This window comes from Rhinoderma darwinii, chromosome 2, assembly GCF_050947455.1.
Source record: "Rhinoderma darwinii isolate aRhiDar2 chromosome 2, aRhiDar2.hap1, whole genome shotgun sequence".
Lineage (NCBI taxonomy): Eukaryota > Metazoa > Chordata > Amphibia > Anura > Rhinodermatidae > Rhinoderma > Rhinoderma darwinii.
Genome location: NC_134688.1, coordinates 301352691 through 301368434, shown reverse-complemented (window position 1 = coordinate 301368434; position 15744 = coordinate 301352691).

The window sequence follows — 15744 nt, the reverse complement described above, 5'->3', positions numbered from 1 at the left end:
ACTACTCTGTAGAGCCTGCTCTGTGGCTTGAATAGCAAGTGGTTTGTATATTAAGTGGAGTTCCAAAAACCGGAGTTCAAAAGAGGAGTTAAAGCCCAAGTAAGTGCTCTTCTACTTCTTTATCTTTTTGATTAACACCTGTTCGCTGTTTTTTTTGTAACTGGGATAATGGACAGCAAGATTGGAGGTTTTCTTCAGTGCACAGTTTGCCATATGTATGCACGACTGGAGCCGGAGTTCCAGGGTGAATATCTCTGTGGCAGATGTGAGCATATTGTTCACCTGGAAGCTCGTATTCGAGATCTGGAGGAGCAGAATGCAACACTGAGGAGGATAGACAATTTTGAACGGAGCTTGCTGCTCACAGAGCATGCAGTTAGTGGGTTACAACTGGAGGGTGAAGACATGGGTGAGCAGGATCAGGTAAGTAGCTGGGTTAATGTAGTTAGGGGCAGTAGAAAGGGGTCAAAGACAAGGAAGGCCGATCCGGTTTCTGACATTCCAGGCAAAATTGCCAAGTTGGGTGATGATGCGAGGGTGTCAGTCTCAGAAATGGCAGCCCTAGTGGATACTGATCTCCCTATCAGCCGGGAGAACAGCCCAGCTAGTAGTCGGCGGGATGGTAATGCAGGTAAGCCAAGACAATTGATAGTCGTAGGGGATTCTATAATCAGGAAGACAGATAGAATTATTTGTCGCCAAGACCACCTCAACCGAATGGTTTGCTGTCTCCCTGGTGCCAGGGTTCGGCATGTGGTGGAACGGGTGGACAAATTGCTGGGAGGGGCTGGTGATGATCCAGCTGTCGTGGTCCATGTCGGTACCAACGACAGAATAAATGGTAGGTGGAGGAGCCTTAAGAATAATTTTAAAGAACTAGGCTACAAGCTGAAGGGAAGGACCTCCAAGGTTGTATTCTCAGGAATACTGCCTGTGCCATGCGCATCACAGGAAAGACAGCGGGAGCTTAGGGAGTTAAATGCATGGCTGAAGTCTTGGTGTAGAGGAGAAGGATTTGGGTTCCTAGAGCACTGGGCTGACTTTTCATTGGGGTACAAACTGTATTCTGCAGATGATTTGCACCTAAATGGAAGGGGGTCCGCTGTGCTGGGGGAGAGAATTCTAGCTGGGGTGGCGGAGTATTTAAACTAGGGCTGAGGAGGGAGGTCAATGTAGAAAAAAAAGGGGTAGCCAGGTTAGAGAGGGGTCAGACTATATTGGTGGGGGGAGAAACAGAATGTGGGGAGAGGACTAGACAACAAGATAAGGAGATCCTTTCGTTACAAAACATCAGTGTAAATAAAAAGGACCGATTAATGTCAAATCACATTTCTGATAATAAAAGTGAAAAACTGACAGGCAAGTTAAAGTGTATGTTCACAAATGCCAGAAGTCTAGCAAGCAAAATGGGGGAGCTGGAGGCCTTGATACTGGAAGAAAATATAGATATAGTTGGTGTTGCTGAAACATGGCTGGACTCTTCACATGACTGGGCTGTAAATCTACAGGGTTTTACACTTTTTCGTAAAGACAGGACAAATAGGAAAGGTGGTGGTGTATGTCTGTATGTGAGAAGTGATATGAAGGCGAGTGTGAAAGAGACAATAGTGGGTGAAGACTGTGAGGAGGTTGAAACCTTGTGGGTGGAACTAGAAAGGGAGGTAAACACTGAAAAAATTACTTTTGGTGTAATCTATAGACCCCCCAATATAACTGAGGAGATGGAAGTTCAGCTATATAAACAGATGGAGCGTGCTGCACAGGCGGGTACTGTAGTGATAATGGGAGATTTTAATTTCCGGGATATTAATTGGTGTCATGGTTCGGCTTCAACTGCAAAGGGGAGACATTTTCTCAACCTGTTGCAGGAAAATTTTATGGGCCAGCTTGTGGAAGACCCGACTAGAGGTGAATCTCTGTTGGATCTGGTCATTTCTAATAATGCAGATCTTGTTGGGAATGTCAATGTTCGTGAAAACCTCGGTAACAGTGATCACAATATAGTTACATTTTACCTATACTGTAAAAAACAAACGCAGGCTGGGAGGGCAAAAACATTTAATTTTAAGAAAGCCAATTTCCCCAGGATGAGGGCTGCAATTCAGGATATAGACTGGGAAGAACTAATGTCAAATAATGGAACAAATGATAAATGGGAGATTTTCAAATCTACTTTGAGTTATTATAGTGCAAAATTTATTCCTACAGGTAATAAGTATAAACGACTCAAATTAAACCCCACATGGCTTACACCTTCTGTGAAAGGGGCAATACATGACAAAAAAAGGGCATTTAAAAAATACAAATCTGAGGGTACAGCTGTAGCCTTTGTAAAATATAAGGAGCTTAATAAAATCTGTAAAAATGTAATAAAATTAGCAAAAATACAAAATGAAAGGCAGGTGGCCAAGGATAGTAAAACAAATCCTAAAAAATTCTTCAAGCATATAAATGCAAAAAAGCCAAGGTCTGAACATGTAGGACCCCTAGATAATGGTAATGGGGAGTTGATCACAGGGGATCAAGAGAAGGCAGAGTTACTAAATGGGTTCTTTAGCTCTGTATATAAAACAGAAGAAAGAGCAGCTGATGTAGCCGGTGCCAGTGCTGTTAATATATCAGTTGATATACTGAATTGGATGAATGTAGAGATGGTCCAAGCTAAATTAAATAAAATAAATGTGCACAAGGCTCCGGGACCAGATGGGTTACACCCTAGAATTCTTAAAGAGCTTAGTTCAGTTATTTCTGTCCCCCTTTTCATAATATTCAGAGAATCTCTAGTGACTGGTATAGTGCCAAGGGACTGGCGCAGGGCAAATGTGGTGCCTATTTTCAAAAAGGGCTCTAGGTCTTCCCCGGGTAATTATAGACCAGTAAGCTTAACATCCATCGTGGGGAAAATGTTTGAGGGGCTATTGAGGGACTATATACAGGATTATGTGACAATAAATAGCATTATAAGTGACAGCCAGCACGGTTTTACTAAGGACAGAAGTTGTCAAACTAACCTAATCTGTTTTTATGAAGAGGTGAGCAGAAGTCTAGACAGAGGGGCCGCTGTGGATTTAGTGTTTCTGGACTTTGCAAAGGCATTTGACACTGTCCCCCATAGACGCCTAATGGGTAAATTAAGGACTATAGGTTTAGAAAATATAGTTTGTAATTGGATTGAGAATTGGCTCAAGGACCGTATCCAGAGAGTTGTGGTCAATGATTCCTACTCTGAATGGTCACCGGTTATAAGTGGTGTACCCCAGGGTTCAGTGCTGGGACCACTATTATTCAACTTATTTATTAATGATATAGAGGAAGGGATTAATAGCACTATTTCTATTTTTGCAGATGACACCAAGCTATGTAATATAGTTCAGACTATGGAAGATGTTCATGAATTACAGGCAGATTTAAACAAACTAAGTGTTTGGGCGTCCACTTGGCAAATGAAGTTTAATGTAGATAAATGTAAAGTTATGCATCTGGGTACCAACAACCTGCATGCATCATATGTCCTAGGGGGCGCTACACTGGCGGATTCACTTGTTGAGAAGGATCTGGGTGTACTTGTAAATCATAAACTCAATAACAGCATGCAGTGTCAATCAGCTGCTTCAAAGGCCAGCAGGATATTGTCGTGTATTAAAAGAGGCATGGACTCGCGGGACAGGGATGTAATAATGCCACTTTACAAAGCATTAGTGAGGCCTCATCTAGAATATGCAGTTCAGTTCTGGGCTCCAGTTCATAGAAAGGATGCCCTGGAGTTGGAAAAAATACAAAGAAGAGCAACGAAGCTAATAAGGGGCATGGAGAATTTAAGTTATGAGGAAAGATTGAAAGAATTAAACCTATTTAGCCTTGAAAAAAGACGACTAAGGGGGGACATGATTAACTTATATAAATATATTAATGGCACATACAAAAAATATGGTGATATCCTGTTCCTTGTAAAACCCGCTCAAAAAACAAGGGGGCACTCCCTCCGTCTGGAGAAAAAAAGGTTCAAGCTGCAGAGGCGACAAGGCTTCTTTACAGTAAGAACGGTGAATTTATGGAATAGCCTACCGCAGGAGCTGGTCATAGCAGGGACAGTAGATGGCTTTAAAAAAGGGTTAGATAATTTCCTAGAACAAAAAAATATTAGCTCCTATGTGTAGAAATTTTTCCTTCCCTTTTCCCTTCCCTTGGTTGAACTTAATGGACATGTGTCTTTTTTCAGCCATACTAACTATGTAACTATGTAACTATGTAACATTTGCAAAGCTCCTGAGGGATAAAAACAGTGGAAACCCCCCAAAAGTGACTCCATTAAGGAAACTACACCCCTCAAGGAATTCATCTAGGGGTATATTGAACATTTCCAATAAAACTTAATTTCCACAAAGGATTAAATGAGAGAAAGCACCCCAACATTTGTAAAGGAATTTCTCCCGAGTACGGCAAGACCCCATTTCTGGTCATAAACTGCTGTTTGGACACACGTCTGGGCTTTGAAAGGCAGGAGTACTATTTGGCATGCAGATTTTGCTGGATTGGTTTTTGGGCACCATGTCGCATTTGCAGTCCCCCTGATGTACCCTACAGTGGAAATCCCTTAAAAGAGACTCCATTTTGGAAACTACACCCCTCAGGGCAATGATCTAGGAGTATAGTGAGCATTTTGACCTCACATGTGTTTCAAAGATTTTATTAGAATTAGGCAGTGAAAATGAAACATTTAATTTTTTCCAAAAATAAGTAGTTTTAGCTCCCAATTTTTCATGGGATAATAGGAGAAAAAACTCCACACAATTTGCTAGTCGATTTCTTCCGAGTATGGCAATACCCCATATACTGCTGTTTGGATACACAGCAGAGCTCAGAAGGTGTAATGGCCATGGCACCGGACCGCCAGCATTACTTACCCGCCAACGGCGGTGAACGCAGACCTGTGAGCTCTTGCCGGTGTCTCCATCATCTGAGACGCCAGCACACAAGACTGCTCTCAGCTGTTGCTATGCATAGGATTTCTTGGTGCGCACGCTGGCCCTTAAAGGCACCAAGAAAATCTCCCCCATCCTATCCCAGCATACCAGGAACTAGCCCAATTGCTCCTTGCCTGAGCGTTGTTGTTGTGTCTGACCATGTTTGTTATTGAAAATGGTCCCTTAGTTGTATCCTGTATCCTGTGTTCCGGTACCCTGTATGCCATATCCAGTAATTGTGTTTGTTCCAGTGCAAAGCCAAGTGTCATCACTGCCAAGGGTCATCTGTGCCACGTGTCTACTACACAACGTGTCTGGTACTCTTGTCCTAGAGACTGTTATTGACTATTGTTTGGCCAGCTGCTATTCCGCTACGGCGGAGAGGCCTAGTGGGTCCACATACCCCAGAGATATGACAGAAGGAAAGGAGCGTCATTTGGCTTTTGGAGTGCAGATTTTGCTGGATTGGTGTTCGGGCACCATGTCGCATTTGCAAAGCGCTTAAGATACCAGATTACAGTGGAAACCCCTGAGAACTGACCACATTTTGGAAACTACACCCCTCATGGCATTTATAATTTGCCTGGACATATTACAGGTCTCAGAAGTTAATAGCACCAATCTCATTTGAGGTCTATTTTGGTGATTTTCACAGCATTGGCCCACAATTGCAGGTCTCTGAGGTCAAATAGTAAAACAAACCCCCAAGAACTGACCCCCATTTTGGAAACTACACCCCGTAAGACAGTTTTTAAAGGGTGTAGTGAGCATTTTGACCCAACAGGTCTTTTTTTTTCATTAGAAATGAATGCGCAGCGTATGGTGCAAAGTAAAAGTTTCAATTTTCCCATGATATGCCACTTTAGTGCACAATATGTTATACCCAGCTTGTGCCACTGAAGACAAACACCTCATAAACTGTTAATCAAGTTCTCCCGGGTATGGCAATGCCATATATGTGGGCGTAAACTGGGAACAGTGTAGGGCACAGAAGGGAGGGAGCGCAGATTCTGCTTGGTAGTAGTTCTGTTTGGGATTTTATTGGTATTTCAGTTTATAATGTGGGGGCATATATAAGCTGTGTAGAGTACATCAGGGTATAAAAAGGTGGTATAATAGTGGGGTAAATTAATAATAGTTTATTAGAAAGTTTTCATTGGTACTATTTTGGGGTACATGTGACTTTTTGATTACTTTTCATTCCGTGACCAAAAACAGCAATCATGGCATTGATTTCATTCTTTTTTTAGAGCGTTCACTGTGCGCTATAAACGAGATATTAAATTTATTCTGCCGCTCCTGTGAGAAGGAACAATGGGAAAAGCCCACAGCCTTTTTAACATCTTGGTGGGCCCAGTGCAAAGGCCAAACACTAATAATGCCTAAATGTTACCCACTCATAAACATCAGTAAAATTACCCCCTTCAGGCCCCACAAATCAGTATTGGCCCCTTCTAAACCCCACACAGTAAAAAAACTGCTCTTAGTGCTCTCCACATAGTAATAATACCCCCAACAGAGGTAATTAACCGCTTTGTGTCCCCACACAGTGATAATGTCCCTTTCTGTGCCTCCAAAAATAATAAAAACGTACACTCACCTAACCCCACACACTGTGGTGCTTACCTGTTGCTGTACTCTGCTGGTGGGACCCGACACTAATACTCCGTCTCCGTTGTTTGCCTTCTCTGTCTTCCATCAGTGCTGACACTCTACTCGTCACAGAACTCTATTCTCCTCCCGCCGAACAGGCCCCATCTCCTGCCTCTGGCCTCTAAGTGAGGCTCCTCTGTTCCAAGTTTTCAACTGTATTCGCATCCATAGGACACAAATACAGTTGAAAATGGTGCTGCTGACAGGGGGCCCTGCTGCCAGGTGATGCGATGAATGAGCATTGTTTGCCCTATGGTTAAAGCGACCCTGGAAAAGTTTTTCAAGGCTCTATTCACCAGCTGTATTTGAGCATTCTTGAGAATTCTTCTACTAGGCAGACTAATGCCAAAAATGTGTCCTTTCTACATACGTTTGGCAGGATTATTTCATGATATATTTTTTTTTTATTTTTTTTTAAATGGATGTATGATTCGAAACATAAAATGTCCCAAAGCTGTGAAAAAGGGTGAAAATTAAAGGGTTTTCCGGTTTATGCAAACAAAACTGTATCACTATATAATGAAAAGTTATACAACATTCTGATATAATTTGTGTTTCAATTCCTCTCCATTATCAAGATCTTTGTTTGCTGTTAGCAAATAAAAACCGGTACAGACCTAGTCCAGCTGTCAGATGAGAAGCTAGACGATGCTGTGTGAGATAGGCTTCATTCACATATGCATGCTGCGCTATTGTCTCCGGTAAAATCACGGACACCACGACAGAGCGCCGACAGCACCTTTTAAAGTCAATGGGTTCCATCGGCTATCAGCGGTGTCCATTGTGCAACGGAACCGTTGCTTCTGTTATTCCCTTGTTAAGCTCCTCCGGCGGAGCAGAACAACAGAATGTCACAACAGCCTTATTCATCCTGTTCACATCTGCATGCTGCGCTACTGTTTCCGGTACAACCACGGAACACCCCGACAGAAAGCCGACAGAGCCCATTAAAGTCAATGGGTCCCGTCAGCTACCAGCAGTGTCTGGGTCGCGGTGAAACAGAACCATTGTGTCCGGCATTCCCTTGTTCTGCTCCTATGACGGAGCAGAACAACGGGATGCGCCGACACAGATGTGAACAGTGCCTTAATTATGTATTTAGTTTACAGGGCATTGGCTAAACTGGATATAATTGTACCCACTTCTCAGCTGAGGGCAGGACTAGCTATGTATGGGTTTTCAGCTTCTGGATTTAAACAAGAATGTTCTCATCCACTGACAGTAAATAAAGATATTGAAAATGGTGAGAAATTGGAACATAAAGTATTTTAGAAAGTTTTGATTATAGAGTGATTTAGCTTTATTTGCATAAAATCAGAAAACAAGCTTAGGCATAAGAATGTTGAAAATAAGATGTTTGAATCACTATGTCTATCATGTTAAATAGACATAGTGAAAGTTACTGGTGTTCCAAATGTTTCCTGTAGATGGCAGCATAGCCATGTTAAATCACATTATGGTGACCAACAATATAGTTCCATGCCCTGCAGTTCAGGATTTGAACAATTTTTACTTACCACTTCTCGCTCCTGGGAACACGTTTCCCAAACTCCTGGGATCCACCACACACAACATCCTGGAGCTGGCCATTGGGTACAGCAGGAAGGAATAGTTAGTAAATGCAGGGGTCTGGTCTGGGGTCTGAATTAATTTGGGGGTCAACTCTGGGGTCTAATTTTATTTTGGGGTCTGGTCTGGGATCTGAATTAATTTGGGGGTCTGGACTGGGGTCTGAGTATACTGTATGTAGGGGTCTGATCTGGGTTCATCACTTGGGCACTACATATCTCTTGGCACAGTATTGGTGGCTCAATAACTCTAAGGCACATCATATCTCTCTTGGGTACTACATATTTCTAGGGCACAGTATTGATTGGCATCAGACTGAGGAATTTGTGTTGCTAGAGGGTATAGATCTGCTGGAAAAGTGGCAACGCAGATACAAGTAGTGGCCGGGGGAAGTCGTCATGATGGTCTGGGATGATGGGAGAAGGGAAAGCAGTGAGGATGAATATGATCATTAGAAGACGTCAAGTGTGAGTCAATAAATTTAATTATTTTTTTTCTCCCTACGTCTGACCAGTCTTGGATTCACTTGGATTCACTTGGATACGGTCTGCATGATGTCATGTGGTAGCATCAGTGTGGATATATTAGGCTAGGTTCACATCTGCCTCGCAGATCTTGTCAAAAATACCACACCATGACCACATATTCCCACTACATGGTGACTGCATAATACCACCATTCCGTTACATCATAACCACGCACTACCACTACATAGTGACTGAGTAAAAACACCATACTGTTACTGCGTAATACCACCACATCATGACAACATATTGCCACCACATAGTAATTGAATAATACTACCATCATGTACTAACATATGGTTTGCAGTAGTCTGTATTCAGTGGAGCACCCAATTGCTGTGGATAAAGTCCAGCAATCCACTCAGAAATACATGTATAAAAATGATATGCAATGGGGCTACACACCGTATTATACGGATAAAAATTCAACACACTGTCTCCAGGAAAAGTTCCCCACTATCCCCAATATGAAGGAGCTGCATCATTGGATAAAATCTTTTGGAACTTTATTCCATATACTCACAGAGTGACAAAGTAAAAAGTGCTCATATGTATTTAAAATCTCCACGTTGCGCACATAGCCTCTCCGCCTTGTCCGGCTTCTTCTGAGGCAATAGCGTTACTAAAGTAGTCCTCAAACCCATCTTAGTCAAGCAACCAAAACGTTCTAAAAACACAAGCACACACAAATACAAAATTTATAACACATGGGGTAGGCTTACATACAGGGCACATGGGTGACACTGTCTGTTATATCAAGTATCTAAGCCAACAAAAAGTTAGGCTTAGATACAGGTGCACAGCAGACACAAATCTTATATTATATAAGATTACTGTCTGCTGTGCCCCATTACATAAGGCTAATATGGGGTATGTATACCCCCATACAATATAATGCCCAACATAGCCGACCCATTTTTTTACAGGTTCGGTTGTTGGACTACATTGGATTCAACGACTACTTAGATGACGGTGCTTTCTTCTTGTGTTGGGGGTGCTTTATTTCAAGAAAATTTTGTATCTATATATGTGTATTTTCCTTGAAAGTTTTATTCCTACCACTTTAGTAATAGACGCTGACTGATTGACAACGTCCATTACTAAGGCAGTACTTAGTGTTAGCTGGTACAGAGGCTAAGACTAACCACCATTATTATCCCGGTACCCACTGCCAACAGTGTTGTTGGGAAGAGATGAGTACGATCCAGTACCCAACCATCGGTAGGGATGGTCGGGAACTGGGTCGGGAACTGGGTACCGGGGTAATAACACTAAGCCCCGCCTTAGTAATGGACGTTGTCAATCAGACAGCGGCCATTACTAAAGTGGTAGTAATAAAAGTTTAAAAGAAAAGACAAAGATATAGATAAAATATTTTATTGAAATAAAGCACCCACAACACAACCCCCATTAATGATTTTATTGTAAAAAAAAAAGCCGTCATCAAAGTAGTCCAACGACCAAACCTGTAAAAAAAACACAAAATAAAGTGAATAAAACATGTCGTAAGCTTAGATTCAGGCCCATGTGTGATACTGACTGTTATACCATGTATAGAAGCCTACCACAAATTTGGCTTAGATACAGGGCCCAAGCAGACAGTATCATACATGGCCATACATACATATATACAAACAAACATACATACCAACATACATGAAAACATACATACATACATACGTACGTACGTACGTACGTACGTACGTACGTACGTCCAAAAATACATACATACATACATACATGCACATACATACATACATACATACATACATGCAAGCATACATACATGCATGCATACATGCATACATACATACATACATACATACATACATACATGCAAACATACATACAAAAATAAATAAATAAATACATACATACATACATACATACATACATACATACATGCAAATATACATACATGCAAACATACATACATACATACATACAAACATACAATATACATACATACATAAATACATACATACATACATACAAAAATAAATAAATACATACATACATACATGCAAATATACATACATGCAAACATACATACATACATGCAAACATACATACATACATACATACATGCAAACATACACACAAACATATATACATACATACATACATAAATACATACACACACACACACACACACACACACACACAAACATACATACATGCAAACATACATAGATACATACATACATACATGCAAACATACTTTACATACAAACAAACATACATACATACATACATACATACATGCAAACATACATACATACATACAAACATACATACATATATACAAACATACATACATGCATACATACATACATACAAACAAACATACATACATATATACATACATACATAGATACATACATACATACAAACATACAATATACATACATACATAAATACATACATACATACATACATGCAAACATACATACATACAAAAATAAATACATACATACATACATGCAAATATACATACATGCAAACATACATACATACATGCAAACATACATACATACATACATACATACATACATACATACATACATACAAACATATATACATACACTACCGTTCAAAAGTTTAGGGTCACTTAGAAATTTCCTTATTTTTGAAAGAAAAGCACAGTTTTTTTCAATGAAGATAACATTAAATTAATCAGAAATACACTCTATACATTGTTAATGTGCTAAATGACTATACTAGCTGCAAACGTCTGGTTTTTAATGCAATATCTACATAGGTGTATAGAGTCCCCTTTCCAGCAACCATCACTCCAGTGTTCTAATGGTACATTGTGTTTGCTAACTGTGTTAGAAGGCTAATGGATGATTAGAAAACACTTGAAAACCCTTGTGCAATTATGTTAGCATCGCTGTAAACAGTTTTGCTGTTTAGAAGAACTATAAAACTGACCTTCCTTTGAGCTAGTTGAGAATCTGGAGCATTACATTTGCGGGTTCGATTAAACTCTCAAAATGGCTAGAAAAAGAGAGCTTTCATGTGAAACTCGACAGTCTATTCTTGTTCTTAGAAATGAAGGCTATTCCATGCGAGAAATTGCCAAGAAACGGAAGATTTCCTACAACTGTGTGTACTACTCCCGTCAGAGGACAGCAAAAACAGGCTCTAACCAGAGTAGAAAGAGAAGTGGGATGCCCCGCTGCACAACTGAGCAACAAGACAAGTACATTAGAGTCTCTAGTTTGAGAAATAGACGCCTCACAGGTCCTCAACTGGCAGCTTCATTAAATAGTACCCGCAAAACGCCAGTATCAATGTCTACAGTGGCGACTCCGGGATGCTGACCTTCAGGTTAGAGTGGCAAAGAAAAAGCTATATCTGAGACTGGCTAATAAAAGGAAAAGATTAATATGGGCAAAAGCACACAGACATTGGACAGAGGAAGATTGGAAAAAAGTGTTATGGACAGACGAATCGAAGTTTGAGGTGTTTGGATCACACAGAAGAACACTTGTGAGACGCGGAACAACTGAAAAGATGCTGGAAGAGTGCCTGACGCCATCTGTCAAGCATGGTGGAGGTAATGTGATGGTCTGGGGTTGCTTTGGTGCTGGTAAAGTGGGAGATTTGTACAAGGTAAATAAGGAAGGCTATCACTCCATTTTGCAACGCCATGCCATACCATGTGGACTTCGCTTGATTGGAGCCAATTTCATCCTACAACAGGACAATGACCCAAAGCACACCTCCAAATTATGCAAAAACTATTTAGGGAAGAATCAGGCAGCTGGTATTCTATCTGTAATGGAGTGGCCAGCGCAGTCACCAGATCTCAACCCCATAGAGCTGTTGTGGGAGCAGCTTGACCGTATGGTACGCAAGAAGTGCCCCTCAAGCCAATACAACTTGTGGGAGGGGCTTCTGGAAGCATGGGGTGAAATTTCTCCCGAAGCACAAACAGGCTCTAACCAGAGTAGAAAGAGAAGTGGGAGGCCCCGCTGCACAACTGAGCAACAAGACAAGTACAATAGAGTCCCTAGTTTGAGAAATAGACACCTCACAGGTCCTTAACTGGCAGCGTTATTAAATAGTACCCGCAAAACGCCAGTGTCAACGTCTACAGTGAAGAGGCGACTCCGGGATGCTGGCCTTTAGGGTAGAGTGGCAAAGAAAAAGCCATATCTGAGACTGGCTAATAAAAGGAAATGATTAATATGGGCAAAAGCACACAGACATTGGACAGAGGAAGATTGGAAAAAAGTGTTAGGGTATGTTCACACGAGGGCGTCCGTAACGGCTGAAATTACGGGGATGTTTCCGCTTGAAAACATCCCCGTAATTTCAGCCGTAACCGCATGTTCAGGCGCTTGAACGCTGCGTCCATTACGGACGTAATTGGCGCTGCTATTCATTGTTGTCAATGAATAACGGCTCCAATTACGGCCAAAGAAGTGACAGGTCACTTCTTTGACGCGGGCGTCTATTTACGCGCCGTCATTTGACAGCGGAGCGTAAATATACGCCTCGTGTGAACAGACAAACGTCTGCCCATTGCTTTCAATGGGCAGATGTTTGTCAACGCTATTGAGGCGCTATTTTCGGACGTAATTCGGGGAAAAAACGCCCGAATTACGTCCGTAATTAGTGCGTGTGAACATACCCTTATGGACAGACGAATCGAAGTTTGAGGTGTTTGGATCACACAGAAGAACATTTGTGAGACGCAGAACAACTGAAAAGATGCTGGAAGAGTGCCTGACACCATCTGTCAAGCATGGTGGAGGTAATGTGATGGTCTGGGGTTGCTTTGGTGCTGGTAAAGTGGGAGATTTGTACAAGGTGAAAGGGATTTTGAATAAGGAAGGCTATCACTCCATTTTGCAACACCATGCCATACCCTGTGGACAGCGCTTGATTGGAGCCAATTCCATCCTACAACACCTCCAAATTATGCAAGATCTATTTAGGGAAGAAGCAGGCAGCTGGTATTCTATCTGTAATGGAGTGGCCAGCGCAGTTACCAGATCTCAACCCCATAGAGCTGTTGTGGGAGCAGCTTGACCGTATGGTACGCAAGAAGTGCCCATCAAGCCAATCCAACTTGTGGGAGGGGCTTCTGAAAGCATGGGGTGAAATTTCTCCCGATTACTTCAGCAAATTAACAGCTAGAATGCCAAAGGTCTGCAATGCTGTAATTGCTGCAAATGGAGCATTCTTTGATGAAAGCAAAGTTTGAAGGAGAAAATTATTATTTCAAATAAAAATCATTATTTCTAACCTTGTCAATGTCTTCACTATATGTTCTAGTCATTTTGCAAATCATTTGATAAATATAAGTGTGAGTTTTCATGGAAAACACAAAATTGTCTTGGTGACCCCAAACTTTTGAACGGTAGTGTACAAGCGAAAAAACTACTTTCCTATATTTGTCACATATATATACACAGGTGTATCTATAGACTCATGGGCCCCGATACAAAAGTTTTCTTGGGGCCCCCACAACTTCGCTTCATGGCTGTCGGCCGACAGTATCACATATGGTAGGTTTAGATACAGGGCCCAGTGGACAGTATCTCACCTGACATCTTCCCGCCGCCTGGTCCAGGACGTGCCTGCCCTGCTACTGTCTACGTTGCTTCAGGTATCCTCGCTGAACTATTGAACTCTGTACTTTACCTGTTTGGCCAGCTGCAATCCCGCTACGCGGTACGGCCCAGTGGGTCCACACCCCGCTTCGTGACAGTACGCTCTGGCCATGGACTCCGCTGGTCAATTCAAAGGCTTGGCACCCTCCCAAGCCATGCAGGCGGACCTGCTGGATCTCCGAGCTAAGCAGAATCAGCTCCTTGTGGCAGTGGACTATAGTTGCTTCTCTTCCTGCCTCTATGCAAGCCCCTCAAGTCGATCCTCCTGTTACTCCTCCTGGCAGTTCCTGCCCAGATCCTCGGTTCTCACTGCCATTGCGCTCTCGGTTTGGAGACGCCAGTGCATGTCGGGGGTTTCTGAACCAATGCCACATTCATTTTACCCTGCACTCCCGAGCATTTCCGTCGGACGGAGCCAAGATCGCATTCATCATATCCCTCGTGACTGGCAAGGCCCTGGCATAGACTTATCCTATCTGAGAACGTCAGGGACCCAAGACCCAAGATTTCCAGGGGTTCGTGCGAATATTCTGAACTGTTTTTGAGGAGCCAGGGCGAGTCTCATCGGCAGCCACTGCTATCTTCAACCTTCGCCAAGAGGACACCTCCGTGGCTGAGTATATGATCCAGTTCCAGACTCTGGCAGTAGAACTATCCTGGAACAATGAGGCTTTGGTGGAATCCTTTTGGCATGACCTGTTGTCCGAGATCAAGGACGAACTGGCCGCTCGAGACCTGCCTCCTGCATTGGACGAGTTGATTCTGCTTGCCACTCTGGTAGACATCAGAGAGAGATCTCACGAGGTTCGTCAGGAGCGTCGGCGCCCTAGACTGGCGCCCAACTTCCAGCAACCTCTCTTGCCTGCTTCTATTGCTTTCCCCGAAGTCCCGATGCAAGTAGACCGATTAAAATTATCGGTCCAGGAGAAACAGCACAGGCGCACCTCTGGACTTTGCTTATATTGTGGCCTCGCTGGCCATGTTGTGCGTTTGTGCCCTCAGAAGACAAAAAAAACCCCAGCGCCTAGGTTTGGTTGGAGAGACAACCCTGGGCGTAAACACATTGAATAAAGAACGCTTTTCCAAACTATTCATTCCCGTAACCATCATTGCTGGTGAGAGGTCCCATCAAGTCTCTGCCTATCTGGACGGCTCTGCAGCCAGTTTCATCTGCCAGGACCTTGTGGATCTTCTTCAGTTGCCTACTATCCCACTTGAAAGGCCATTGATCGTTGCCTTGGTGGATGGACTGACATTGCCTGACCCAGTTGTGTCCGTAACCAAGCCGTTGAGACTCCAAGTGGGAGCCCGTCATGCTGAACTCATCTCTCTGTTCGTCCTGTCCAATGCTGTCAACCCCGTGCTGCTGGGTTTGCCTTGGCTCCGTCTGCACACCCCCGTCCTGGA